The 27,502-nt window shown below is 41.6% G+C and overlaps 1 long non-coding RNA gene across 8 annotated transcripts in view; it reads left to right on the top strand.

Annotated features, from left to right (window-relative positions):
• LOC103058761 (uncharacterized) overlaps nt 1-27,502 on the top strand; it is a 145,137-nt gene that overhangs the window by 91,937 nt on the left and 25,698 nt on the right. For 6 of the 8 annotated variants that reach the window (XR_015797435.1, XR_015797476.1, XR_015797460.1 and 3 more), the window contains exon 3: nt 18,124-18,210. This is a non-coding gene — a long non-coding RNA (uncharacterized LOC103058761). Of the gene's footprint in view, nt 1-2,436; nt 3,051-4,007; nt 5,583-18,123; nt 18,211-27,502 lie in introns of all 8 variants that reach the window. The other 2 variants (XR_015797463.1, XR_015797448.1) reach the window with 2 other exon arrangements.

Below are 27,502 nucleotides of genomic sequence, written 5' to 3'. Positions count from 1 at the left end.
GAAAGTCAAGGTGGTAGCCACAACCATGTAATTGAAGTCCTGCCCCCTTTTTAACAAGCGTTGTCTTAATCCGTATCCAAGTTTCAACTCTGGAGTGGAGGAACTCGAAGGAGGGCAGAGAAGATTCACAAGTGGAACTTGCAGGAGACACAAAAGTTGGAGGAAGTATGAAGAGAGTCCTGGAGACAAAATCAGGATAGGTAAGTTCTTCACAAGTTTAGAAGTGGTCCAGAAACCAACAGAATTAAAAGTGAATGAAAGTTCTTCCTTTGAGGTACAAAATACATCACAGGCAAGAGTGTAGGATGGGTCAGACCTGATTTTACACCAGGACGTGTGAAGAGAAATCTGTGTCTTAGGTCATAGGAGCCAAAACCAAGCCATCGTGGCTGTGGGGAAAAAAGCTGACAGGAAAGTCCTTCTCCTAGCCCAGCTGGATGAGTGGCATCTATAGTTAGAACTTGGTTCAGAGAGAGAGTTTGTTTATCCTGGAGAAGGGAAGATTAAGGGAGCCAGGGGGCAAAACAGTCAAGATGGTAGCCACGATAGGCCTTCAAAGCTTGTCCCTTTTTTATGCACATCACATGACGGCGAAACAGGTCTTGGCTAAACCAGGAACGGGCAATGTGTTTCAGCCACAGCTCCGCTTTTAATTTTTTTAAAAAATGATGGCCTCCAAGTTGTGCGGGAACTATGAAGGAAACAGGTATAAAGGCTTAATATACTTTTTTTTCATGATTTAAAGAAAGACCAAAAGAATAAGCCTCAGACCATGTCTTGCTGCTGAAGTTCAGTGCTGTGTTCAGGGCCACAAGGTGTCTCGGGGGCCACAGCGAGAAACTTTTAAAGTACACTTTTTCAGAGCTGGTTGGCTCTCCTTACAGAACGACACATTACAACTTCATGGTTCCCGTCTTCAAGTGGATATGATTATTTTAAAGTAAACATTTAAAATGTGGATTTGCAAGAAACAGCTATTAATGCACAGGTTTTACGAAGCTTCTGTCCTTGGAGGGTAGAATTTTGATGCGGGGTAGGACTTGATACCATTTATTTTACATAAAATAAACTAGGTTGTATTATAGTTGGGTGATTTTGTCTCTGAACTTGGACTGGGACTGGGATAAAATGGCGTCTCCTATAAACAACTTCATCTTCTTCCCAGCAATTTTTCTGCAGAGGCTTGAAAGAGAAGGGAAAATGTTCGCGCATTCAGAGCAAAGGCAGTGCAGGGCTGGAACTGTTGCCCTCGCTCAGAATTGGCTTGATTTGGTTTCTGTGACATTCCTCCGCAGCTGAATCTTACCGACTGTATGCTTTTACTCTTCCTAAAAAGGAGACTAAATTTAAAGAGAAAATGGTTCTTTAACCTACCAGCCACAGAAAGAAGAATTTTCAACCAAAAAAAAGGAAAACAGAGGTGAAAAATTTGCAAATGAAAAATTAGTCAAAAGTTGTTCTTTTTGCTGTTTTCTTTGTGGAACCACCAGTTGAGGCCTAAACATGCAAAGTGGGTTGCTATCACGAACTTTTATATCAATATTGAGCACACTGAACATCAGTCTCTTATTAAAATAGAATCAAGTGAGAAATCCTGAATGATTGGCATGCTATTTTGGACATGAGGAAAAAAAGACAGAGAAAGAATGCATTCTTGTAAACTGTACAAGATTTTATTCTGAAGTTGTGCAGTTGTTCTGTGATTCCTGATATATATTGCTTGCATTGTTAGAATTAGATTCTCAGTGTGGCAGCTCGGTTGAGAAGCTAAGCAGGGTCAGAAAGGGTTACTGCTTGGGAGGGAGACTCCAGGAAAATCCCAAAACTACTTCTGTTGGTGAGACAAACTCTACATGGTCACATCCATGACATCACCAGGAGTCGGGGTCCGCTTAAGGGGATGGAGAGAGATTGATAAATGGAACTCAAATTGTCCTGATATCATCCCAGTGGGACTATATTCTTGCTAGTCTCAGTCCATAAATGCGCATTAAGCTGAAAAAGAACAGGGAACATCTGGAAAAGCCCAGGAAGAATATTTATGGTGGGATGACACTTCTGATGTTCTAGCAAATCTAGTTATTAAGTCTTTTGGAATAAATCATACTCTTTTTTTGGCCTTGCTCAGTTTGTAAGTTAGTAGTAGTTTTGTTGCAGGGGGTACCTCTCAGTGAGCGCGGAGTTTTACTGGAATGATTGCACGGTGACTTGTAGTGCTGTGATCCTGCGCGGAGGCGGAAAAACCTAGCAAGGTCAGAGGTCAGCGTGATTCGTTGACATGAGATCAGAAATAAGAGCACATTGGAGTGAATCTATAACCATTTTGTAAACATGGCAGCTTGGGACTGGGAGAACACGATTTAGAGACCAGGACTGTCTAAATAACAATATTTAGATTTCATAATATGGAAATCTCTCCATATTTCCACTTTCCAGCACTTTGTTATCGTATGCTCTGGGTGCTGCTCTGCATGAAGAATTCCACGCAGTGATTCAACCTGTGCACGTTTCATCTGGCATCTTTCCTTCGTAACACGTTATCTTTCACATCGAGTCACCATGTTTGCCTTTCTTGCTTTGGGAAGTAGGAGTGAAGAGCTGATAAGCAGATAATGTTGAAGCCGACTCTTTATAAGGACATTCATGTGTGTGTGTATTAAAACAGCGTTTGAAGGTTTGGAGCCCAGACAAAATTACCCAGGTGCTACCGTGGCAGAGAACCCAACATCGAGAGTGCCAAGGCTGCAGATGAAGAACCGCAGGATCCTTGTGCAGCTTCAGAATAAACCTTCCTACCATTTACACACTTACGTAGAATGACTCGTTTTATAACGAAAGAGAAGAAAAGGACAAGGAGCAGGTGTGATTTGTACGTCCTGTTCAGAATGTTTTTGATCTCTCATCTGAAAATGGATCTTATCTGAAAATGAAAAAGCTTCTAATTCTCCACGGTTGCTACTTCTGCAGAAAAGTAGACAGTCAAGGAGGATCACCACATCTCAATACATTATATATTTGATACTGGCCTTGATATTATCATTGCTTGAAAGGTACAGGAGAAACATTTTTAAGGAAATATATAGTTCCTGTTTCTATAGAGATAAATTAAATACAAGGTTAATACACACCATTCTTGGTTTTTCACTTGTTTATCACGAGCCGTTGAGTGATTAATTCAGGCCCCTGAGTTGCCCTGGGATTGGAAGCTGGCTAACGTTCTTAGCTGTCCATCCCGGGGCCCAAATTTTCTGACGGCGTTTCAAGGGTTGCTTCGAAAGTGAGGAAGACTGGGAGGGAGGGAGGGAGGGAGGGAGGGAGGAAGGAAGGAAGGAAGGAAGGAAGGAAGGAAGGAAGGAAGGAAGGAAGGAAGGAAGGAAGGAAGGAAGGAAGGAAGGAAGGAAGGAAGGAAAAATGAGAAGGGTAAGGAAGGGAAGGGAAAGAAGAAGGAAGGGAAGGAAGAGTATTGTTTTGGTTTATAGCTGCTGTACACAGTATTTTTTAACTGAGAGAAAATAAAGACACTGTTGAGCTTGACTCCCAATGACCTTGTAACTCTCTTAGCAACAATATCGAAGTGGTTTGCTGTTGCGTTCTTCCCGTCTAGTCTACAGCTTTTCAAGATTAGCCAATTTTGGCTAATGCTGCCCACTGCTCAGCTCCTTTGTCATGTTTTTTGTAAATATTACAGGAGGAACTCCATTGATTTACTGTCTTTCTGACCGACTCGCTAACACTGCCTTTGATAACTAGGGAGTATCAACTAGGGAAGTGTCGCGCAAGGTGGCTCTGCACTTTTGATTATGGGCTTGTACTGTTTCTTCTTTTTCACACTAGTTGTCCGGCAAAGACCTGCTTTTGCTTTCTTCCATTTTAGCTTGCTTTTTTAGTTTTTCTTTGCTCTAGTTCGTAAATGAAAGTTGGATATTGCTTTGGTTTTGCGGGATAGAAAGGGCTGGGTGTTTACAAATGCATTTCTTGGGCGTGCTCCATTTTCATCCCACGTACAGTTTGCAGAGGAGTGAACACAGGAAAGGTTCCTACAAGTTTAATGCTTCCTTCCCTAGAAAACACGACAGATACGTCTGTGGATCCTGGCTGGGGCCTGCTGGCATCTAACCAGTCTTCTCTACTTGACTGCGAACAGCTCCTTCTGCCTTTCCTGAGACAAAGAGCTCAGGGATGAGATGGTCCACTTTCTGCATGCAGAAGATGCTCTGCTCTGGGTCATCCCATCTGATCTTGATACATCCTGGAACTACATTTGAAAATGTGTGCAAGTACATATGTTTGGCACAGGGAAGTTGTGTCCAAATGTGTTTCAGAGCACTCCCCGCACATCCAAGTGCATGGAACCGCACATTGTGCTTTCCCTGGAATTACGTTTGCTTTTGTTGTTTGGTTTTACTGTTTGAAGAGCAGTGTGAAAAGTAGAGGACAGAAACAGCAGCAAATCCACCTCTGAAAGTTCTTCCCCCTTTCCCCTAAACTTCACATTGTTCTCCGTGATTTTAGTGGAGATATTCCAATGAATGGAATTTCAGCTCAGCGTGCTGAGGGTTTTTTTATCATCATTTTAAAACGGACACAAAAAGTGCAGCCAAGAAGCCACGTGTGGCCCACCTGTGTCCCTTTTATGACTCCTGAATCCCATCAAAGGAAGGGACCTAAAATCTTTGGCCTCTTTTCTACATTTTCTGAAGTTTGGTGAAGATTTTGGGGTGTCCACAGAGTGTGTGTGTGGGTCAAAAAAGTCAAGATCATGGCCATGACAATGCCAAAGCAACCAAAGCCCACCTCTTTTTGTGTGCCTGCATCTCACCCATTCAGACTTCCAGTCCATCCTTCCAAATGGTCCATGTTGGGCACTGCCTGGTCCAGACCACCCTTCCGCCCTTGGACATGTTGGGCACTGCCCGATCCAGACCTCAAGCTGATGGAAGTTGAGTACTTTTGTTTTAAAGTAGCAAAAAAATACTGTAAATAGAATGGGATTTTTTGCATGAATTTTATGGATTTGGCTGTTGACAGTCCTTCTCTTCTCCTCAACCCATGGTGTTCCCTCTTTGGACCAAGAGATTCATGGTCCAAATGCCAACCATTACAAACCTTCTCAAGAACGTGGAAGCTTGTCTCCTGCCTTTTAAATCCCTGCCCAAACTAAGGAACCAAAAAAGACCTCCATTTTGCGTGTGTGTGCTACACTCGGAGCGTGCTCCTTTACATTAAAGTAGTGCAAATTGGATGATTTGCAGAGCACCTATCTTGCCTCCGAATAAACAGAATCTGGCCTCTGGACTCTGGAAGAGAATCAAAGACCTTGGCAGGACATCAGACGGTTTCTTAATATAACTTTCCAGCTATTTGTGGAAGCCCATCTCAGTGTCCCTGCGGGCGGGGCTGCTGACCGGGCTGGAGTGAGCTGGGGGCGGCAGCTGAGATTCTCATCCTCCTTCCGGAAGACATTTCAGCCACGCAGGCCTGTGATGCATCTGGGTGCGCTTTTATAACTTAAGGAGTCGTTTACTGAGAGAACTTGGAGTCGCAGCGGGTGGAGGAGAACATCTGGAAGAGAGAAAACCCAGGTAGAGTGCTGGTTGTGCCTTGCTATTGATGTTCCTTTTGTTGCCACAAAGAGCCAGGTTGAGAAGGCCGAGCAACTGGTGTAATTGATTAAGGCTTTGTGCATTACAATAGCAAAGCAGGTGCATGGAGAGGCTAAACATCTCTTCTTCAAAATAAGCCTGACCGATTTAGCCCTTTGAAAGGGTTCTTGCAGCACAATCATCTACATGGAAGAGGAATTAGTCACTGAAATTGCTTCAATGCAATCAAATCTGTTCTCCAGAATAGAAACAAGCTATATTAAGTTAAATAGAACATACTGCTAAGTGGGTGGGTAGAGAGCCGGGGTTGTGAGTTTAAATTCTGATAGCTGTGAGTCCTAGCTTCATAAAATGTTATGTGATCAGTCCAATTTTTTTTAAAAAATAGTTCTCCATTATAATTACATAGATATGTACCCATCACACTCGTCTTTTTGGGTGTAAGCAACATTATGCGAAGTGCAGAAAAAGATGAAGCTGCGGTTTACAGGGAAATGAAAGGCAGGGAGACAAGAAAGGAATCAGAAATGTACGTAGAAACAAATCTAGTTTATACCAACATCACTCACAATGCCTGCCCATCCTTTTATCCGTGCAAGATTTACTTAAAAGTAAAAAAATACTTTAAACATTTTAAATTGCTCCTTTCTTTGGAAAGGGAAACGTGAGTACCTTTCTGTGACATGGAAACTTAATTGCACTTAACTGTGGCTGAATAATAAATTTAATTTTGTAACGTGACCTTCCTTGATTACTTACTATACCTAATATACCTAGAATAGATATATTTTACTTGCCCTTTGGTGTCCTTACCGTTTGGAATTTCTTAAAAAAGAAACCCAGACCCACTCCATGGCAGAAAATATGCTCTATTTATCTTGGTAAGCTACCTGGGAAAACATATTTGGACGACACAGATACAGATTTTCACTGCTGTTTGCAATTGTCTGTGCATGTTAACGGCCAGGCATGCACCCTGCTGCCGTTGGCTGGTCTCAAAAAATCTCATCAGGGTCACAGCTGGTTAGTGAATGGGTGGGAGACCACCAGAGAATCCCAGGGCTGGAGAAGGGCTTAGTACCAAAGGGGGTAGATTATAATAACCACATACTGCTAGGAGAGAAAAAGTTCCAGCTGAATCGAAACATCTTAAAGCAAAAAAAGTCCCAGGCAACCACATCTTGAAGCATTTGGGTTCCTCCATTGCGTAATTTTTGTTTGCAGCAGTAAATGCAGTGAAAATATCCATTCGTGTTGATGGGACAGGAGAAGGAGGCTGCAACTGAGAAGACCTTGGAGAGGAAAATAAGTCTTGAAGGTCACTTCTGAGATCTTGGATGTCTTGCTTCCAGGATGTCCCACGGGGTTGACCAGATCTAGGCTGCAAAAGTCTATGTGTCCACTAGAGGGCTGCAAAGAGTTGCCGAACAAGCCTGGCTCCATAGTGGCCATCTAGGTTTTTGCAGCTGAGAACTGGGAGCCCAACTTGTAAGTTTTTTGAAAGTTAGGACAGTAATGTTCATTATCAGTGAAAACAACCAAATAACTGAACCAACGTTGAGTGTTGAGGAATTGATTATGGCACAATTGCCTGCCCCCAAATAAACTAAGTTTCATTGTTTCTCAGCAGAAAAATCTAAACATGCACTCAGGTAAGCCTAGACTTTTTTGGCAGGATCGTCCTCAGTTTATTCTGTGTATATCAAATTGCAATATTATAGTTTCCTCTAATGTTAGAGAAGCTTCTTCATCCCACAGCCCAGTTCTACCCACTCTATCATCCACGCAGCACTTCCCACCCTGACAACTTTAGGGGAGAGAAAAATGAGAAGGGAGTAGAGTTTCAAGTCCTTTTATGGTCCTTTGAATGCTGAATAAAAACCAAGAGATGTATTATTAAAGACCTACAAAAATAGTTTCAAAGTCTGCAAGAACAGGTATCTTTGGATGACAGATGGTCTCAAAACTCACAATAAATCAGTAGCCTGAAATAACAAGATTTGACTCATATATGAACTTACTTTGAAATTAACCTGTATAGGAATGCATTATTATTATTATGATTGGTCACACAGTCAGCCAGTTGTTTAGACTGGATTTGGCATTTTTGTCCACCTGAGTCCTTCCCGATCTGGGATAGGCAGATGTTGTTCGATGGCGTTAAAGGTGTCATCACAGGATGGAGGCTGTTCCAAGTAAAGCTGACTCTTGCAATGGACTGACAGTGATTTTGTCAAGGCCAATGGTCTTCAAGGGGTGCTCCAGATGTTTTGGGATTGCACCCAACGCGCCTGTTACTATTGGCACTATCTTTGCTTTCTTTTGCCACAGTCGTTCTACTTCTATTTGTAGGTCCTTGTATTTTGTGACTTTCTCCAGTTCTTTCTCTTCTCTTCTGCTGTCTCCAAGTACTGCAGTGTCCACTTTCCAGACTTTTTTGTCTTTCTTGTCAACAATGGTTAGGTCTGGGGTGTTGTGTGGCAGGTGCTTGTCTCTTTGAGTTCTAAAGTCCCAGAGCACTTTAAGCTTCTTCATTTTCCATTACTTTGCCTGTGTTGTGGTCCCACCAGTTCTTGCTTGCAGGCAAAGGGTATTTCTTGCAGATGTTCCAGTGCACCATTGTTGCTACTTTGTCATGCCGTTGTTTGTAGTCAGTCTGTGCGATCTTCTTGCAGCAGCCGACGAGGTGGTCCACTGTTTCTGCAGCTTCTTTGCAGAGGCGGCATTTGCTGTCTGTTGCTGTCTTCTCGATTCTGGCTTTGTGTGCATTTGTTCTTAAGGCTTGGTCTTGGGCAGCCAGAATTAGCCTCTCTGTCTCTTTCTTCCACTTTCCTGCTCTTAGCCATTGCCAGGTCTTCTTGTGATCTGCGCTGCCTGCTAGTTTTTTTGTGTGTACTGGCCATGTAATACTTTGCCTTGCCATGTCTCTTTTCTATTCCTCATTTGGTCTTTCTTGTAGACCAGTTTGGTCTCTTCCGTATTCAGTAAGCCTTCATGGTGTAGTAGCTCCAGTGCATCTTCTTCACTGTCCTTCAGATATTCTTCCAATGCCCTTTTTTCTTCTTCAACTGTCTGGTGAACTTGCCACTTTCCATGCCCACCAAAGCTCCTTGCTAAGTAGAGTCTGTCAACGTCACTGCATGGATGAAGGGCATGATTCATTGACATTATTTTTCTGGTCTTTCTATCCAGGGCGTTTAGTTCAGCTTGAGTCCAGTCCACTATTCCAGTTGTATATCGAATGACTGAAATTGCCCAGGTGTTAATTGCCTTGGTGGTATTTCCTCCACTGAGTTTGGACTTTAAGATCTTCTTCACTCTCATGATGTATTCACTGCTAACCTTCTTCTTGACTTCAGTGTGCTTGATGTTGTCAGCTTGAAGGACGCCCAGGTATTTGTAGTGATCTTCTTCATCCAGACTCTTGATGTTAGTTCCATTGGGCATCTTGATTCCTTCAGTTTTTATTATTTTGCTTCTGTTGATGGTCAGGGTGGCACATTTGTCCAGTCCAAACTCCATTGCAGTATCTTGGCTGTATATTTGGACAGTGTTGAGCAGCGATTCCATTTCAGCTGGTGTTTTCCAGTCAGCTTCAGATCGTCCATGTAAAGGAGGTGGGGTAGCCCGACAGATGTTTTTGATGTTTGGTAGCCATGGCATTACTATTATTATTATGGTTGGTTGCCCGGTCAACCAGATGTTTAGACTGGATTTGGCATTTTTATCCACCTATCAAGTCCTTCCCAAGGACCGAGGAGGAGGAGAAGGAGAAGGAGGAGTTGATGATGATTTTGTTTTGCTTCTTTTTTAATTTTGTTTTTTTATTTAAAGCAAAGGTGTATTTTCAAAAAAGATAATATCTATAAATGGACTGATAATTACGGAAGTTATACAATTAATACTCAATAAAACATTAATAAAAGATAAACAATACCAAGCAAAGTACATTGAGTTGTTTTCGTGATATAAAAAATATAAATTTTTTAACTTAATGCCAAAATCTCGACTATATTATCATTTATAAATGTTAAATACAAACACCCCTAAAAATAATACAGATAAATATTTTATTTCTGAATTACCCCTTTTTTGTACACCAACTGATTTGCAATACCTATTGACATAAACTTTAGAAACCATACTCTTAACGTTGTTGTTTTTTTTAATTTAAAACATTTATATAGCTGCCCGTCTTGAACCAGACTCCAGGTGGCTCACAACCAAAAGATAAAACAACCTCTATTTACAATAAAAATTATTAAAACCAAAAATATTAAAACCAATAGACCTGACACCGCATCTGGAATGCGTTTTTTATTGATAGGTTCTGGAATTATACCTGGTAAAAAAAAATGTAGTTTCATTTGTGTTACTTTTGTGTAGGAAACAGCAGCCACCAGCAACAGATCACTCCCCTGAAAAAATAGATTCCCCAATCATTTCCTTCCAAGATATTTTTTTTTTTTCTTGGAAAAATGTCTAATATATGTAAATAAGTGAACTCATATTGTGGTCCTTTGTGATGGTTGTTGGTCAATCAAAAAGTGCAAAGGTTAGCATGCAAAAGGTGTCCTGGTAAATTTTTGCAGCTCTATCCAAATGGGGAGAAAGAGGCTTCTTGAAACCCTGAGATACTAGAAGACTTTGGTTTGGAAGTTGAAAGTGGCTTGATCAGTTTTGACTGAATGGCTTTCAGTCTCCGAATTACAACTTCAGACACGTCTACAGGCATTTGGATATCAATCCAGAGTGAGCGGTCAGACTGAACCAGTTGAATGGATGTGACAATTTGATGGCCTTTTACACTCCTGCAGAAAGTAGATGTTTCTTCTTCATAGTTGGTCGACATGGAAGAGTTTCTCAGCCAAGGCAACTAATAGCATTTATATTGCAAATTTTAGGAGTATGTTTATTTGAATGTATGCCCTGTTGTAATTGGCCGAGTCTCAGTGGCTTACAAATAAATACAACTACAAGTGTGTATTTTATAGAAACCATGAATGATAAAGTACCTGTATATGGGAAGCTGGAACTGTGCTCTCTTGAATTTTCTGGGCCACCATGACCCTCTCCTTTAGCTCCTTGCTTTCTTCAAGGAGGTCTGAGAGAGCTGTTTTTGTTCTATCTTGAGTCTGGTTCTGAGTTCTGGACAAGCGCTGTCTTTAACTAAGTCTCTGGTTGATCAAAGAGTTGTGTTCCCATTCTGTCCAGCTCACTCACTTTATCCAGTGCGGTTGAATTGTTCAGTCATCAAAATAAGGGACTTTTCAAACGAGGACAGTGGGTGGCAATTAGAGCATCATTGGTTTAATTCTGGCTGGCACCCCCTGGGTATCTCACAGCACTCTTTCGTAACCCTCCTGAACCATCTTAGTCTATCAGCAGCTTGGTTCCTCTTCTTCCAGATGCTGGTGAGGAATTCTGGGGGTTTTCACTCTATGGATCCAAAGAGCACCAAGTTAAGAAGCTTTGGGCTTTGGTGTCTCAGGATTTAACCAGGGGTGGCTTCTCTCTTACCTCACATTGTGATATTCTGATGCAACCCATTTACGTCTCCCTTTCACCTTATTCCCTGCTGATGACAAGCAAGAAGACGTTGCGAGGGGAAGACCTTTGGGGCATCATGGAAGCCCAAGGGCGTTAATATGCTGCGTTCCTTTTCTAGTTATGGAACTAGAGTCATGGTGGCTCTACCTTATGGTAATATCTAGCTTTACATGGCTGTCATCCTAATCTGAGCTTTGCAGAACAACATTTTGCTTACATCCATCTCTGGATGCAAGGCCCATTCCCCACACTTGATTGATGCTGGGCCAGGATCGGCGCCCTCCATTTCCACAGCACCATCCGTCATCTTCAGCTTTTCTGCCTCTGGACCAATTATTTTCTGAGTCCATTTGAAGGGCTTGATGACACTGACACCACGACTGCAGGATGGCAGACTTCCATTGGGTCCCAGCCTGTCAGCTCTTCCCTTCCCTTCTGAAGTGGCACCAAGAACCCTGCCACCATCTCCCTGGTTTTCCTAAACTCAGAAAAGGGGTGTTCCTTTCCCACGCTGGAGAAACAACTACAGCAAAGCACAGATAGGAACAGGGCATCGGCTGGGTGCGCACCCATTGCTCAGCTGCTTGGCTTGCAGGCAGTGAAGATACCTGGGAACCAGGGTGGAAAGGCTTCTAAGGGTGGGGTGGTTACATCTTGTACTGTCCTGCGTTACATCTTGTACTGTCTTGATTTCAGCACCAAAGTCAGCAAATCAAGGCTTGCCTCTTCTGCAGCTTTTTATCCATATCAGCTCAAGTTCAGAAGAGCTCTGGGTGCTCCATAGGTGGAAATATTCCAAAACACCATCTTAATCTTTCAACAGCTTTGTTCCTATTATCTTTTTGAGTCCAGAATTTTCAAAAGTGCAAATTAGTTTCCTGGCATTCAACATCACGATGAATATCTGAATTGGAATCCAGAATTCATGAGTCATGAGTGTATGTTCTGTATATATTAGTAGACCATATGATTAAATATAACATTGATTAGGCATGTAAAAGCCCAGATCATTGTGGCTTCTGCCATGGTAAGTCCTGTTTGCCAACCTCTTACAGATCTTTGAAATGCCAGCATTAATGGAAAAGGGATCTGATACATCCAGCTTCTTGGGTTTCCATGAAGAGGTTTTAGTAATTCATAAACCGTCTAGAGTTTGTGGGCAAAGCAAAGAGATAACCAAGTTTGTGGATGGAAGCAAATTATTTGGGATGGTACCCCCTCAAAAAGGAGTGGGGGAACAACACGTATATCCAAAAGGATCTCCCAGAAGTGGGGGAATGAGCATTGAAATGGCAAATGAAGTTTAGTCTAATCAGACATAAACTAGGGGCGTTGGGCAGAGCATCTTCATACATGTCATGAAGCTGAAGTACATCCGGAAAAGATTTGGGGGCCACCTGACTGGCCACGGTGGGCATAGAATTCTCTTTTCTTTTTTTTCTCCTTTAAAATAGTACTATCAAAAGATACCCATCGAGAAACAAGCAAACCAAACCAAAACACACCTGTTTGTATAGGTGTGAGAACAAGTGAGAGAAATCAAAAAGAAAAACGTAATTGAAACATTCAAGCGCAGTAGGCTTGTCCTGAAGAATATTTGCGCTGACCAAAAAAAGCTATTAGGATAAACCTAATATAACCAAGAAATTGTGAGCAATAGAAATCTTCAAAACTCTTGTCTACTGGAGTAGTTTTTCCAACCAGTGCAATTTGAATTTCCCAGCCTTAAATACCAGTGAAACAAAGAACAATGTTCATTCGTTTTTCTATGTTTTGCTGTAATGAATCTGGAACCTACAGTAGTTACAAGAATTGAGCTAAATTCTTACGTAGTGTGAGTTTAGTAAGTTTTGAAATGTAGATTGTTGAAATGTTGAAATGACTTTCACTTACTACTTACAGCCGCATTAATTAATTAATCGTGTTTTTCTCAGTTTCTACGTGTTTGACCAGAATTATGAGTTAATCGAGCTTTACACCAAAAGCATCAAGATGTGCTTATTTGCCTACATCCCTTCCAACATATTCTTGAAAGATTGTAATTTATATAAATTGAAACTTTGATTTAATTAACCATTGGGGGAAAGGTTATATCTTACTTCCAAATGTCCACTAAATACAGATTGATGCAATTTATGACATTTGTGTAAATCACATAATCAATGTTTCTAGATGATTTGTGACAGTTTACATCATTTGTATAATTACAGAAAAGACCTAAAAATGTCATTTGCATAATTACGCAAATGACCTAAAAACGTCAGTTGCATAATTACACTAGTGACATAAATTAACACATATCTCGTAAATTACAGGAGTTGTCCAGATGGACTTGTCTGTAGATTTGTGGGTGAATTATAAATGAAAATTTGGTCTGTTGCATCTCATATTTGTTAAACTGATTTCACAGTAATATATTTCAAACAAGCATAGTGCCATCTGTGGATTATCGGTAAAGTCACTTTTTGATGTTTTAGTAGAACAGATTTAATCAGGATTCTCTCCCTCGAAGAATTCCAAACAGTTTCACAGAGTTAAAATCCCAAATTATCTTAGAGGTTTTTTTTTAGACAGACCCTTTTGGGTTTAATGTAGGAAAAATTATAATTTAATATTGAAGACATTCCATTAACTGAAGTAGGTGGACTTTCTTTTCTATCAAAAAGGTATCTTCTTACTTTATAAGTTCACAAACTGGAGAGAGGAGGAAGATCAGAAGTCAACAGCTGGTTTCCAAATTTCTAGTATGGATTTGAGGTAGTAGATATCAATTTTTCAGAACCAGAGATAAATTATATTATGCTTATAGACAGAGAATCAAATGTGCTAATTCTGTTTGTATCCGTTGGCCTTTATTTAATGTCCTTATAATCTGAATTAACTGCTTTAATTAAACATGTCAAAATAATGTTTCAAAGATAGTGTATCTGGACATCCATTTTATTCTTGCTTGGATTGTTTCTGTGATCCTAGTTTTTTAATATATAGAATTATGTATAAATAAATAATTTTTGCCCTGTGGGAACCTGAGTAGTTTCTAGCGAACGTCTTTTTAAAGACTCTTGAGGTAAAGAATGAAGTACTTTGGGGAATGATGAAGACAGATTAATTCAGATAATTAAGAGTAGATGTTTTCTCTGTTTTTTAAAGATATGCATATTAATGATAATATATTAAAGATATGCATCTTAATAATAATTTATTAGACTTGTACGCTGCCCAGTTCTCAGTGACTCTGGGTGGCTTACCACAAACAAAGAAATTACAGTAAAATCAATAAAATAATAAAGATAAAAGACGGCAATAAGGATTATTCTTTCGCTGTGGTTAGAGCATGAAAAACCCACCTTTGTTCTGAACATGTTTTTTGTGCTCTACCAATAGCAAAAGAATAATCGTTAGGATATGGGAGAATGCTAGAATTCCAGATATAAAGGATTGGATTTCAGAGAGGTGCAATTTAGCAATTTTTGAGAAAATCGTATATTCTGTGAAAGCATTGAAAGATACCCGATTCTGTTGGAAATTGATGACTTTCTCCATCTTTTAATATAAGGTAAATTTAGATTCCCCTGAGCTGAGCTTTACTTCTGGATAGGTTTCTGGATTTTTCAGTGAGTTGAAACCTGTCTCCACCCATTCAGATGGCTTTCTGCAAACTCTCTCGAAATAGTTCCTAGTTGGGTCAGCCGTTCCATTTACTACGGTATTTTAAAGATGGCAGGACTGGAAGCTAAAATCATCTGGCTTGCATATCCGTTGACATTTTCAGGGTTAGATGTTATATTATTAAATATTATAAAATAATGTATTGGTCAAATATTGTCATAAAGATAACTGGACTGTAATAAGAGGTGGTTTAATTGCTAAGAAGGTGAAGGTGTTGGGACTGTTAGGATTTAATATGTTAAATTAATAGAATAGTCATTTAGCTTTAGTTGATTAATCAGAAGAGACAAATTTGCATTGACCAAGGTCATTTTAATCCCGAGGCTGCAGTGTAAATGGCACGCTTTGTTTGTTGAGGGAGGTCATTCTGGTTCTGATGTGCTGGAAATTGAGAAGGTAGTGTTAAATATGAACTTCTTTTCTTAATGTTCACTTTAGTCCATTAAACTGTGAAGTAGTTATTCTCTACTTTTGTGATGTCGTGACCCCACAAAACAATAAAAGTGTGACTCCTCATGAATCAATTAAACATTCCCCTGGGCTTAGAGTCATTCGAGAATAACCCTTCCAAAAAGTTATGTGACTTGCATCATAATATCTTCAGTTAGGCTTATTTTTCATCAGCTCTATCAGTAGACGAGTCGTATTTACCTTTTCTTGTCTGTGCAACCATAGCTTTTCCATTCCAAAAGGTTGAAATACAAAATAGCAGATAAAAAACACTACATTTCACAATCACATGCCCTCTGTGGATGCTTCAGAGGTGGTAGATACATCACTACGTGCCATACCAAAAATCACTGTTCAATCAAGCTAATTCTGAGAGATGGCCCACCAGTTTAGCCATCACTCAAGATGCCTGCTTGTCTTTGCTCTCCTCTTTGCCTGTGTGAGCCTGCTATGAGGCAAAGCAGGGATGAACTTTGACAGCGTTCTTGTTTTGCCTCTGCAAGCCTGATCAACTTTTTTAAAAATCCCCTTTCAGCTGCTATGACTCCTTGAGGGATCATAGCCCGCAGTTTGAGGGCCCTGATCTAAAAGAGCTTAGAACTTCCTAAGTTTTGCAAAATCAGATAGGATGACGCAGAGGCGTGTATATTTAACTGATCCACTAGCCAAGAAGTGTGCCTAGTTAATAAGCTGGCAGACTTGAAGGCAGCCCTAACAATGGCTTTAGATATAGAGTGCAGAGGATTTCCATGGAGCTGAATGGCCAGGGAAAACTAACATGCAAGAGGTGATGGAGAGGCTGAAAACGAAATGGAAGGAGCACCAGGCATAAGCAACACATGGGAAAGGAGTTAGCATCTTACCTCATAAGGGGCAACTCAGTCCAGATACCAAAAACCCAGGAAAGAGAAGTTTAAAACATCCAAGGAAACTCTGCCTTGTGAACTCACTAATCAAGGAAGACTGTCCTACCACAGTTTCCAGGACAGGCCAGAACCTGTGCACCAGTTGGGGTGGGGTGAAGGCCCTCCTGGTCATGGGCGTGCACCACTTGGAGCGCGTTTACCCCAATCAGTGTATTGATCATAGACTCCCTGAACCACCCATTAATATCTCCCAGCAGCTTCATATAAATATTATTTCATTATTTCCCCCTCAATTTTGCAAAAGGTTTGTCAAAAATAGGAGGGAGGACTGACCAAATTATGGTTCTACAAGATGAAATATTAAAAGGCTGCGAGCTTTTAAATGCTTCAGATTGTCACTGGGCCTCATTAGGGATGGGGAGAGAAGAGCAGAACGGGTCCGTTTTCATGTCTTCTGGGGAGGTTTGAAGGTCATGGAAGGAAGAATGGTGAAGGAGGCTTACAAATATTCTTGGAAAACTCAGGAAACATCCAGATTTTCCACCCTGTGGAAGGTGGAACCATGTTTGGGCTGTAGCCAATACTGGACTCGCAGTTTCCAGATGTGGAGGAACTGAACTGTGAGCTTCCAGAAGATTATAACCAGACTTGGAAGCCATTCCTTCAGCAAATGGCTTTTAAGTTACACTGCTAATACAATTTTTTTTTTCCTTTTCAACATGAACAGTTTTCTTCTTATGGATGTTATGACATATTTTCCACAACTGAGAAAAGTGTTGAAGATAGGGGAAATGTCTCCAAGTGTCAGCCCATTTTAAGCTCCCAGTTGGCATGAATTAATCTGAAATATTTTATGCCATAGTTTGTGGATAGTTTTCACACCATGTTCTTTTCGAGATGTCATCTGAAGATTTTGCTTCAAGGCTGTTATAAGGCCACCTCAACCCACGTTAAGAAGGGCTGCGTCATTGTGATAGATGCATCAGTACATCATTGTGATAGATTATTAGAGGTCAAACTACACATTTACTCAATTTTTTCTTCCATTGTCATTTTTGAAGGAAGAGATATCCTAGGTATCTTATCACAAATGAGATCCATCTACAGGAGGGATCAGAGTAGTTGCTTGCTAAAAACCTTATAATTATTTTCTCCTCCCCCACCCTAACATCTGGTAACTATTTTTCTTGAAAGGGCTATTTACTGCAAATAGCTGGTGAGGGGGACATTTTTTGGCAAGAAATTTTCCACGAGGCCCACGTTGGATCAGGTGCTTATTCCAAATAAACCCCTTCTTTCCTGAAAATAAGACAGTTTAAGTATCTCTTTAAAACAGCATAGGATGTCATTTGACTCAAAAAATACATTTAATGTGTGCCTAGGACAGTCTCTGCCAAATTCTTCTTATCTGATGCACGGAGGTTGACTTCAACTAGCCTGGCATAGCATTCAAGAGGCGTTTACAGATGTCAATCTGAAAGTAAGAATTTGAAAGGGACATCTCTTTTTCCAATCTTAGTATTATTTTAAAATCATGAGTATATTTGCACCTGTTCTTACATAAAAGTAGCCTTGAATTTGATAGATAAGGGCTTACTCAGCTTTATGCAAAAAACTTCACAGCTGATCAAGAATTTAATAGAGTATCTTTGGGGTTTAGCCCAGTGTTTCTCAACTTTGGGAACTTTAAGACATGTGGACTTCAACTCCCAGAATTCCCCAGCCAGCATGGGGAATTCTGGGAGTTGAAGTCCACACGTCTTAAAGTTCCCAAAGTTGAGAAACACTGGGCTGTCATTTGGTTCATTTCATTTCACTGTTTTGGGAATAACAAGGATGCTGTACTTTGTAAAGATTCCTTAATGCAAACTGTTCTAAACACCCTATAATGTAAATATTGTGTAAATATTCTAAAAAGGAAAACGTTCACAATAAATGAATCTTTTTCCCGTCTCTCAACCCATTCTCTTTTTCTTTTCCTGTAGAGACATCAGAGTTTTTCCATTTTTTTGATGATCATCCCCAGGAACAAGACCAAGTTACATCCTTGGCAGGATCTCGTCTGGAGTCAGGTAAGTCAGCTAACCCTAACCCTAACCCTGGAGGTCAGGATTCAGAATATTCCTTGTTTGTTAACCTTGATGATGCATTTATTTATTTTATTATGTTTGCAAACTGCCCAGTCAACAGGACCCCTGGCAGGTAAAGGATGGATGGATGGACAGACAATGAAGCTACTAGGGACATTCACAGGAGGGGGGCGGTCAGTGAAGTAGAGATTACATCCACAACTGCATGATCATAGACCAAACTTTTATTTATAGGAGGTAGGTAGGTAGATAGGTAAACTTTATTACCATTTTTGACCAGCATATATACATACAATTCTACTTCATGATAGACGGGTTGTGTGGGGCTTTGATCATGCAACCGCTGCCGCCATCTTGATTTTTTTTACTCCCCCTCCCGGCCCCATGGCCACCCTGGCCAAACCAACTAAAAAAAGCAAAGCGTCGATTTTCATTTTGGAAAGCTTCCCATGGTAACTGCCTTGACTAAGTCACAGCAAAATGAATGGGATGGACTTGTAAGTAACGGATGGGAGAGTAGGAATGCTGTTCTCAGGGTAGTGGCCATGAGGAAGAACGCTCGCCTTTCTTTTCTTGGACTGCAAGGGAAACGAAGGCTGGGTAGATCAGTCTGCGTGGCTTTCTTCGTCCTCTTTTCCAGCCGTTCCTCTTTGTCAGCTGATGTTTTCCGCCATTTGTTCCATACTCCGATAAAGCAGAACAGAGCAGTGAATGGGTCCATCATTTTATCTCCATGCAAAGCAGCTTGCCTTTCTGTAGTATCCCATGAAGAAGAATGGCCACAGAAAAACAAAGCAATGAAAAATCCTAAAATGTCTAAGGCAGGGTTTCTCAACCTTGGCAACTTTAAGATGTGTGGACTTCAACTCCCAGAATTCCCCAGCCAGCATGGCTGGCTGGGGAATTCTGGGAGTTCAAGTCCACACATCTTAAAGTTGCCAAGGTTGAGAAACCAGATCTAAGGGGATCTTGATCATTCATACATTTATTGGGTCATAAGGTTGCAATGAAGTGTTTGATCCTCAACTGGCTAAAATATACAGTGAGGCACGAAAGTCATTGTGAACTTAGGAGAGATTTATGATTCTAGGGAAGGAATATTTTGTTTCGAAAGAGAAAAGAGGAGGTGTGTTGCTTTCTTTTCTTTCTTTCTTTCTTTCTTTCTTTCTTTCTTTCTTTCTTTCTTTCTTTCTTTCTTTCTTTCTTTCTTTCTTTCTTAAATTTGCTAGGCATGGATGAAATAAGCGAAGGACAGCATCAAATCTGAAAGAAATGCACTGGAAGTGAAGCCTAGACTGCTTAGTGAAGGGTTTGGCTTTGGGCAAGGAACAATATATGGATGTGGGGTATCCTGTTGGTTTTTAATAGGTTTATGGATAAATGTGCTTCTGGCAGTGTTACAGGTGTACTGTTTTGGAAGATAAATATACACGTACTGTTGTACACAGATGGTACTATGTTGTCAGCTGAGAACCAAAGCAATTTGCAGCAAACGTTAGCTGGGTTGTACGTAATAATAAGGAATCTGGATCTAAAAATCAATGTATCAGAAACCAAGGTAGTTGTGTTTGACTGGGAAAATGAATCAAATGATTGCAAATTATACCTAGTGGACCTTGGTAAAATGTTTATTAAAGGTGGCAATACCAACAGAGGAATGTGAAGACACGCAAATGATGGTAGAACGCATTGGGGCTCTGTGGTGTGTTGCAAGGAAGAAATGTTTCTGGTGCGAAGCAAAGAGAACTGTCCATAACAGCCTTCTTCTGTCCATTGTCTTACATGAAAGTGACATTTGGCATGACAGGAAAAAGCTGAAAGTAAATTGAATGCTTTGGGAATGAGGTGCGTTAAGAAATGTGTATGGTAAAACAAGGAGAGAGAAGGTCAGGAACGAACGGGTGCTGAAGAAATAGGTCCACGTGCAACAGTGGGGGACCAGGATGAAGAAGAAACCTTGCAGTGACTTGTTAGGATAGAGAGAATGAATGAAGGTCACTCAGTAAAACAAATACATGGTGAGAGGGTGAATGGGTGGGAAGGTTGAGAATGTTGTGGCTGGACAAAGTTGAGGAGATCCAGTAAAAGAGAGAGGCGAGTAGTTCAAGAAGCAAGAGGCAATGTTTGAAATAGTGTGTAGAGGTCTGAAAAATCTCAAAAAATTAAGCAGGATCCGATCTCGATAGTATTTGGATTGGAGACCACTATGAAATCATAGAATATACTGGGAAGTAAGAACAAAATCCCAGAAGAAGGCAAGGGGTAAGCACTTCGGTGTTGCTGCCGAGAAATCTACCTGGCCTTGTCCATGAAGTCACCTGGGGAGGACTTCCTTGGCTCCCCTTTCTGCCTGTTGCAAGAGTCAGCCCAACTCAGATCCTCTCGGTTATATTCTCGTCTTTCCTCTCCTGTAATTGCTTCCTGCTTCCCTTTTCCGAGCAGGACGGCCACCGTTGCAGCAAACAGCAAGAGTCTTGTAGCTCTTGACAAAGGTATGCAGTAAATCGGTTTCGAAAGCCACTGCACAGAATGTGAGCAAGATCAAGTGATGGTATATACTTTAAAGGAAACATAAAAATTAACATTTAAAATGTTGGGGAAAGCTGTGAATGAAAATAGATGCAACTTTGGATCCTTTTAAGAAAAATCTGTTTTAAAAAAATCCTACAGAGGAGAATACTGCATTACTAGCACAAAAGGCAAAATGGACTGCAAAGATGTTTTAAATCTGTTGTGCCAAACCATTCACGGGGAATTCATTTGAAATTAAATGTATCCAAGCCCAATGGATGTACAAAATAAACAGCCCTGGAATATCTTGCATTTGATCTGTTTGTTGCTATGAAAATATTGACAAAAGGCAAACGAATGGGCTTCGTTTCGCTTTTATTAAACTTGGACAGCTCTGGGGCTTTTCTTCCGAAAGGCAACGCTCTTCCCAAATGTGAAGTTAACACATTCACTGCAGGTCTGCAGCCAAGGGCCAAATGCCGTCCTACGAAGGCCATTCTGGAAGCCAGACCTAGAAATGGCCGTTCCGTGAAAAATACTCACCCCCCCTTTGGAATTTCCTGAAGTTTTGCGTATCTTTGCCACTGAGCGTTATCTGAGTTTCACGTTGCTCTGAATGGGAAATGTCATACTTGATCAACAGCTCTCATGTTTTCCTTTCAGCCTGGAGGAACAACCAGTTGTATCTGCGGCTCATCAGAGGGCACCATCTCACAGCCCCGTTAATGGGTACTTCTGTCCTTGTATTGGCCGAAAAATGCATCACGCCCCTGGCTGAGTTGTTCTGTGCCTCGGCCATGAAGCCATATCCTTAGAGCAGTGTTTCTCAACCTTGGCCACTTGAAGATGGGTGGACTTCAACTCCCAGAATTCCCCAGCCAGCCAGAATTCTGGGAGTTAGTCCACGCATCTTCAAGTGGCCAAGTTAAGAAACACTGGCCTACAGGCACATTGATAGAGCCATCTCTCACATCACCCCATACCCTTCCCGCACCCCATTGAAGTATCGCCCAGGGTTTTCTTTTGTAGACATGGGAACATCGATATTCAACATATTTAAAGTAAATTAAATGGAGGATTGCACATGATTGAGGTGATTTTGGACTATAGGACCAGGACAGGACGATGCGCCCAGAGACCTTCCTTTGGTCATTTGGTCAAGAGGCAAGTCAGACACCAAGAGAGCTGTTCTGGAGCTTCTGGGCAGCTTCTGAATGGTGTTCCTAGATCTCAGTGTTGGCAACCTGGGGCCCAAGGGCGGCATGCAGCCCTAGAAACCATCCCTCCTCTCTGCCCTGATGGACCCAAGCAAAGAATTGAACATACAAAGCCTGCAACACAAGGGGAGGAAGATTGGGCTTTCACTGTTGCTAATGGCTGTAGAAATGCAGGGATTTCCTTTGTGGGGGAAGAGAGAAGCTGCGTCAGTTTCTCATGGCTACCTATAAAGGAGGTAAAGATTATTGGAGGACAGAAATCTGAAAGCGTACAGAACTTTGCCCCAGATAGTCTATGGATGGATGGATGGATGGATGGATGGATGGATGGATGGATGGATGGATGGATGGATGGAGTATTGAACTGGTGGAGCAATAGCGCGAGGGATGAATGACAATAAACTAAAGTCATTGGTCATGACTAATGGTCTCTGACACTCCAACAGGCATGACATGATCCAGTCCTTCAAGCTTCATTTCTGCAAAGGTGGGTAGGAACATCCTCTGAATATGCAGCAAAGTCCACCTTCTGTCCAATTCTCAGAAAGCAGCCTTCAGAGCAGGATTATCCACTGGGCACAATAAAGCAGAACTTGGGTTCTAGAAGGCTCCAAAGGGCCTGTGAAAAAATATGACTCCCCCCCCCCAAAATAACTCAGATGTTTTGAAAGTAAAAACCAAAAATAAGACCTGTACTACACATATTTCTCTTGGAGGCCAGTGATTATGAAAGGGGCTGGTGGGGGCAGAGAGTTTAATCCAGCCTGGGGTGCATTTCAGTGTGTCCTGGAAAATTGGAGCTGGGCAGTAAATGAATAGCAAACGAGCAGTCCCCTGGCCAGTCTCTTTTCCTATTCTTGGACTGGGGAGTGCAAGAGTAGCACAGACTCACTCGTGAAGGACAGGCTCCTGATGACTACAGTGTCATCACTGCGCTAATGGCTATGCAGCTAAGAGTTGTGGCTACATACTGGCTAATGGCTGCACAGCAGGTGACAGTATCTGGCCAACAAGGTTGGAAGTTAGCCAGGACCGGGGTGGTTTGATGGGAGACTGTGAGGGAACAGGCTACCTTGGGAAGTCAGAAGCCATCTGGGAAGGAGGTCATGGCAAACAATTTCCATGTTGCTGGCAGGAACACTCTGTGGACGAGACTCTGAAGTCGCCAGGAGTCAAGATCCGCACGAAAGAGGTTTTACTGTTACCTACCAAGGCCAGCTCAGAACTGTAGATCTCTGACAGCTTGCTTCTCTGCTTCATAAACTTCACACCAGGCTCCACGGTAAATTTCAGCTCTTCCAGTACCTAAATCTCTTTAGCAGGAATTGGCTTTTACTTGGCAGAAGGCTGATGGCAGAGCTCTTTATGACAAGAACACAGCTATAAACACAAGATTTGTTCACAGCAGAGCACAGAAACGTAGGTCTTACGTACATCCGTTCGAGGGCTTAAATTCTAGGCCTTTTCCTCCAGCCTTTCTGAGTCAAAAGCCTTGAAGGCACCTTGTTGACATAGCGGTTCTCCTTAGCCTAGAAACCTGTCAGATTCCTGGTTTACCACCTTCATTCCTTACAACATGAGCCATAGAAATGAGAGGTTTGGCCATTCTGGGAAGACCAAGTCAGGCTTTTCTTAACATTTGTCTTCAGCATCTAGACCAGCGGTAACCTTGAATTCTGCTCTGGGTTGAGGAGGACTCCTCTCCTGTCTCATAGCTCTAGAGAAATCACCTCTCCTCTTAGAATGTTGCTGAAGTTGTATCTTGGGTTTCAAGTTCAGGGTTAGGCCATCATCAGAAATCAAGGCAGCTGACTTCAATTTTCCACCCACAATATTTTTCACTGAGTTCAGAACTCCTCCTTGAGCATATCTCAACATTGGAGTAAGTTCACCACCACCACCACTGGTGAGTTCTCAGCTCTAAGGACATTAAGTCCTGGCTCTTAAAGATCCCTGTAACTATATTTTGCCAAGGTTTGGATTTTTATCTTTCTTCCTTGGAAAGATAAAAATACTTGAAAATGTTTGAGAAGAGGAAGTTGTTTCAAATATTTATTTTTTGGTGGAATTTTTTTCAGTTTAAGATAGACAAGAAAGAGAGACTTTATTTTGATTTAGTTTTGGTTTTCCTGTTGACAAATCAAAGGATTCTTCTGGTTGCCAAAGCAATTTTGCTTACATACTTGATTATGGGGAAATCGGTGTCAGGCTCGGGTGACAAGTTGGTTGGTCAATTCCTGTCACAACCAACAAATCAACGTTTGATCTGAAAAAAGCAGATCCTGTACATGCGGGAAAACATTAGGAAGAAGAAAAAAATTGATTATGGGAAAAGGTTCATATAAAAAGGCGCCTTAATTCATTATGGAAACATCAATACTGTATTTTTAAAACATCAGATTGTCACTTTGGGTATCTTCTGCTTTTTCAACACTACCAGTAGCCTAATTTGCGCATTGCTTAGAAAACAGCAAATGTGAAGGTCTTTGACCATGATATAGTTCAAAATTCAACATTTTGGTGCAGTTTTTTTCCTCCAAAAACTGCATATAGTGGGCAGTTTACTCAGTAAAATACGTTGCATCTGAGGATATCTTCAGGACAACCTGTTGCCTGGAATTTCTGCTTGTCCAGAAGATCTGGTAGAGTGATCTCCCTCCATGTTCCTTTACTCAGGGAATATCATCTCCAGAGATCACAGAAGCGAGTTTTCCGAATCACTGCCCCCTTTCGTGGGACAACATGGCACCAGATATCTGAAAGGCCCCGCCCCTCCTGGTTTTCAGAAAGGCCACATGGTCATTTCAGCAAGCCTTGAAGGCTAGATCTTGTTTCCTCTACCAGTGGAAGAGTTGTTTTTCTGGGTGTTGGTTTATTTCAGTAAATATATCTGAATTATGGCTCTGCTAGCACGTTTTGCTTTTTACTCCATCGTTTTTAACTCAGCTGACATAGGTTGGAATGTACATTGCTTCGAGTTTTTCACTACATGACCAACAAAATGAATCAATAAAGCTAGTCCAATTAAGATCAGTAATATCTGTTAGTTGCAAATGAGATTTCAGCTTTCAGCATAATTTAGGTTCCCCAGATTTTTCCCTTGCAACGTATGTTGCGGACTTGTTTTTAAAGGAGACCAGTTTTAAAAGCATCTCTCTCTCTCTTTTTCAAGATAATGTTCCATTTGTAAATTCCAACTTTATTATGTTAGCTAATTTAGACATTTTTGTACGGTTGTAGACATGCCCGTAAGGCAGATCACTTCCTTAAAAGAAATACTGAAAGGAACCTCTATTTTTTGGCACTTGTCTCTGGTAAAACATCAGTTGGTTCTTATTTCTCAGGAGATGAGCAGTGTTGGATTTTAAAAGTAAGTGAGCAACAGGTAGAGAACATCTTCGTTTGCGTGTGCTGCAAGGAATGGTAGATGATACACAAAAATATGCTCGTTGTGATTGCTCGTTTTCTTAAGCACAAAATACCAGCACACTGTTATCCAGAAAGCAAGAGCTGCTGAATATATTGTAGCTGCTGTACAATCAGATCCATTGTGGAATTAAACCATCCTCTCTGTAGCCTTTCTCTCCATCCTTCCCAAAGTGAGCTGTTTAGGATCCTGCAGCAGTTGAACAGTTTTCAGCCATGTCCAAGGAGAAGGATGTTCCTTAGACATGTTTAAGCTTCTGCGAAATGTTGGCGCTTCTGTAAAATGTTAGAAGCTATGGCAAGGCAATTGGGAGTAAACCTACAGATAAGCGAAACAAATTAAGAGCGTAGCCCCTCCAACTGCCCAAGTTGTGATCCTCCAAAATCTGGTCTACCAGCTCATGTATTGTGCCAGTGCAACGCGTGGACTGGGTTTAGGTTGTCCTTCGTTTGAATAACTGTCTTAGGCAATATCTGGGGACCTCAGCAATTGTCCCTGAAGCTCCTAAATTCAGTATTTTGAACACATATACATGATGCAGCTCCTGAACAGCCCTTCACTTTGGCGGAGGTTTGAGCAAAGTGCCCCTTCAAAGCTGCTCCGCGAAGCAATGCTGCCATGGACCTTGGGTTCTAAGCGTGGGGCAGGCGCGTTACTTCGCTTTGCCTCACTGCTTTCTCTCTCAGTGCTTGAGTGCTTGCAGGAGCGTGTTCTAGTCCTCCTGAAGATAAATAGCAGGTTGAGAGCGCTGTTGGCTGCTGGAACTACAACTTTCAGGAGAATCGCTTCCCTTCCATGGAACAAGTGCCTTGCCAAGGCAGAGCCAACCCTGCATGGAATTTTACAACGTATTTAGGGTAACCTCTGTGCACAGTTGTACTTGGTCACTGGTACCTCGGACCCTGGGATTCAGAGATAACATCCTGGGAGATAAAAGGTGTAGTTTAGTGAAGCAGGCATGGCCTAGCTGTGGGCTGCAGGAGCAGAAGATGGCAGCCAAGGTGAAAGCCAGATTGTGCCTGGGCCTTTGGGGACGTTGGGTAGTTCAAGCAATGGACGTTCTCATCACGCAAAGCTGGAATCAGCTTCGCTCCTGCAAACCCTGGGAACCCTGCTCTTAGTGACCCTGGGAAAGAAAATAGAAGTTTGCATCCCAAGACGAGCTACTCCGCAGGAAGAGAGAAAGACAGGGTGTGTGTTAATCAAGCAGTCTTTCCTCGAAAGGGTCTTGACCTTGAGTTAATGTTTCCACATATTTGACTTATGTTTCAGAGTTTTGTAACTTCACTCTGTTCCAGATGGCATTTCGGGATCTGGGGGTTTTCTAACAAATGCAAAGCACAGCTGTAATCCACACAGCATTCAGAGTAACGGTTTTAGGGACGGCCTGTGAGCTTTCGGGGCTGTTGTGCCTGTGTAAGACATGGCAAAGAGTAGGTTTTGACAGAAGAGCACACAGCGCTTCCACCTGTTGCAGTAGCATTCCAGGCAGAGGGGGGGACATTTAAAAATATACAGGGACATTTTGTGTGCTCAAAGAGGTCAAACGAGCATTTTGAAGCTGGAATTCTTTGGAGCACAATTCCCGGGGAATGTATGGTGTGCAGACGAATCCATAAGAGCCAAGTCTGCTATAGAGGGGCCAGTACTGAGTGCATTGCTCTGGTGTACGGGTGTCCCACCCGTCTGATTTTGCACCGCCTATTTTAAAATCATTTGCACAATTCATACGTTTCCATAAATGGCTTTTTCCTCATTCTAAACACTAGGGTTTGTTTGTTCCCCCCCGCAAAAAAAGCTTTTGCTGGTTGTTTAAGGGCCACAGTTTATATAGACTTGCTCTAAAATCTTTTTATCAACTTGCATATAGAAAGGAAAACATCTTCCCACCCTACCCAAATGCTTTTTCAACAGTGTCCTGGTTTTTTCTCCCCCCGTCCCCCCCACTGGGAAAATAATGTAAAATAGCTGAATGTTTAACGCTGAGATTTGACGTGTACGCAAAGTTTAATCGATAACATGTGTTTGCCCTGTTTTTCCAACACTTGCAACATTGACTCTTCTGGATCCTTGGCTTCTGTATGTTTGTTAACATTAGAAATTTGGCAGAGATACGGCT

This window comes from Python bivittatus, unplaced genomic scaffold (genome assembly GCF_059951505.1).
Source record: "Python bivittatus isolate LINGU-HERP-01145 unplaced genomic scaffold, Pbiv_v1 ctg000010_np1212, whole genome shotgun sequence".
NCBI lineage: Eukaryota > Metazoa > Chordata > Lepidosauria > Squamata > Pythonidae > Python > Python bivittatus.
This window is presented reverse-complemented; position numbering and strand designations above follow the sequence as displayed.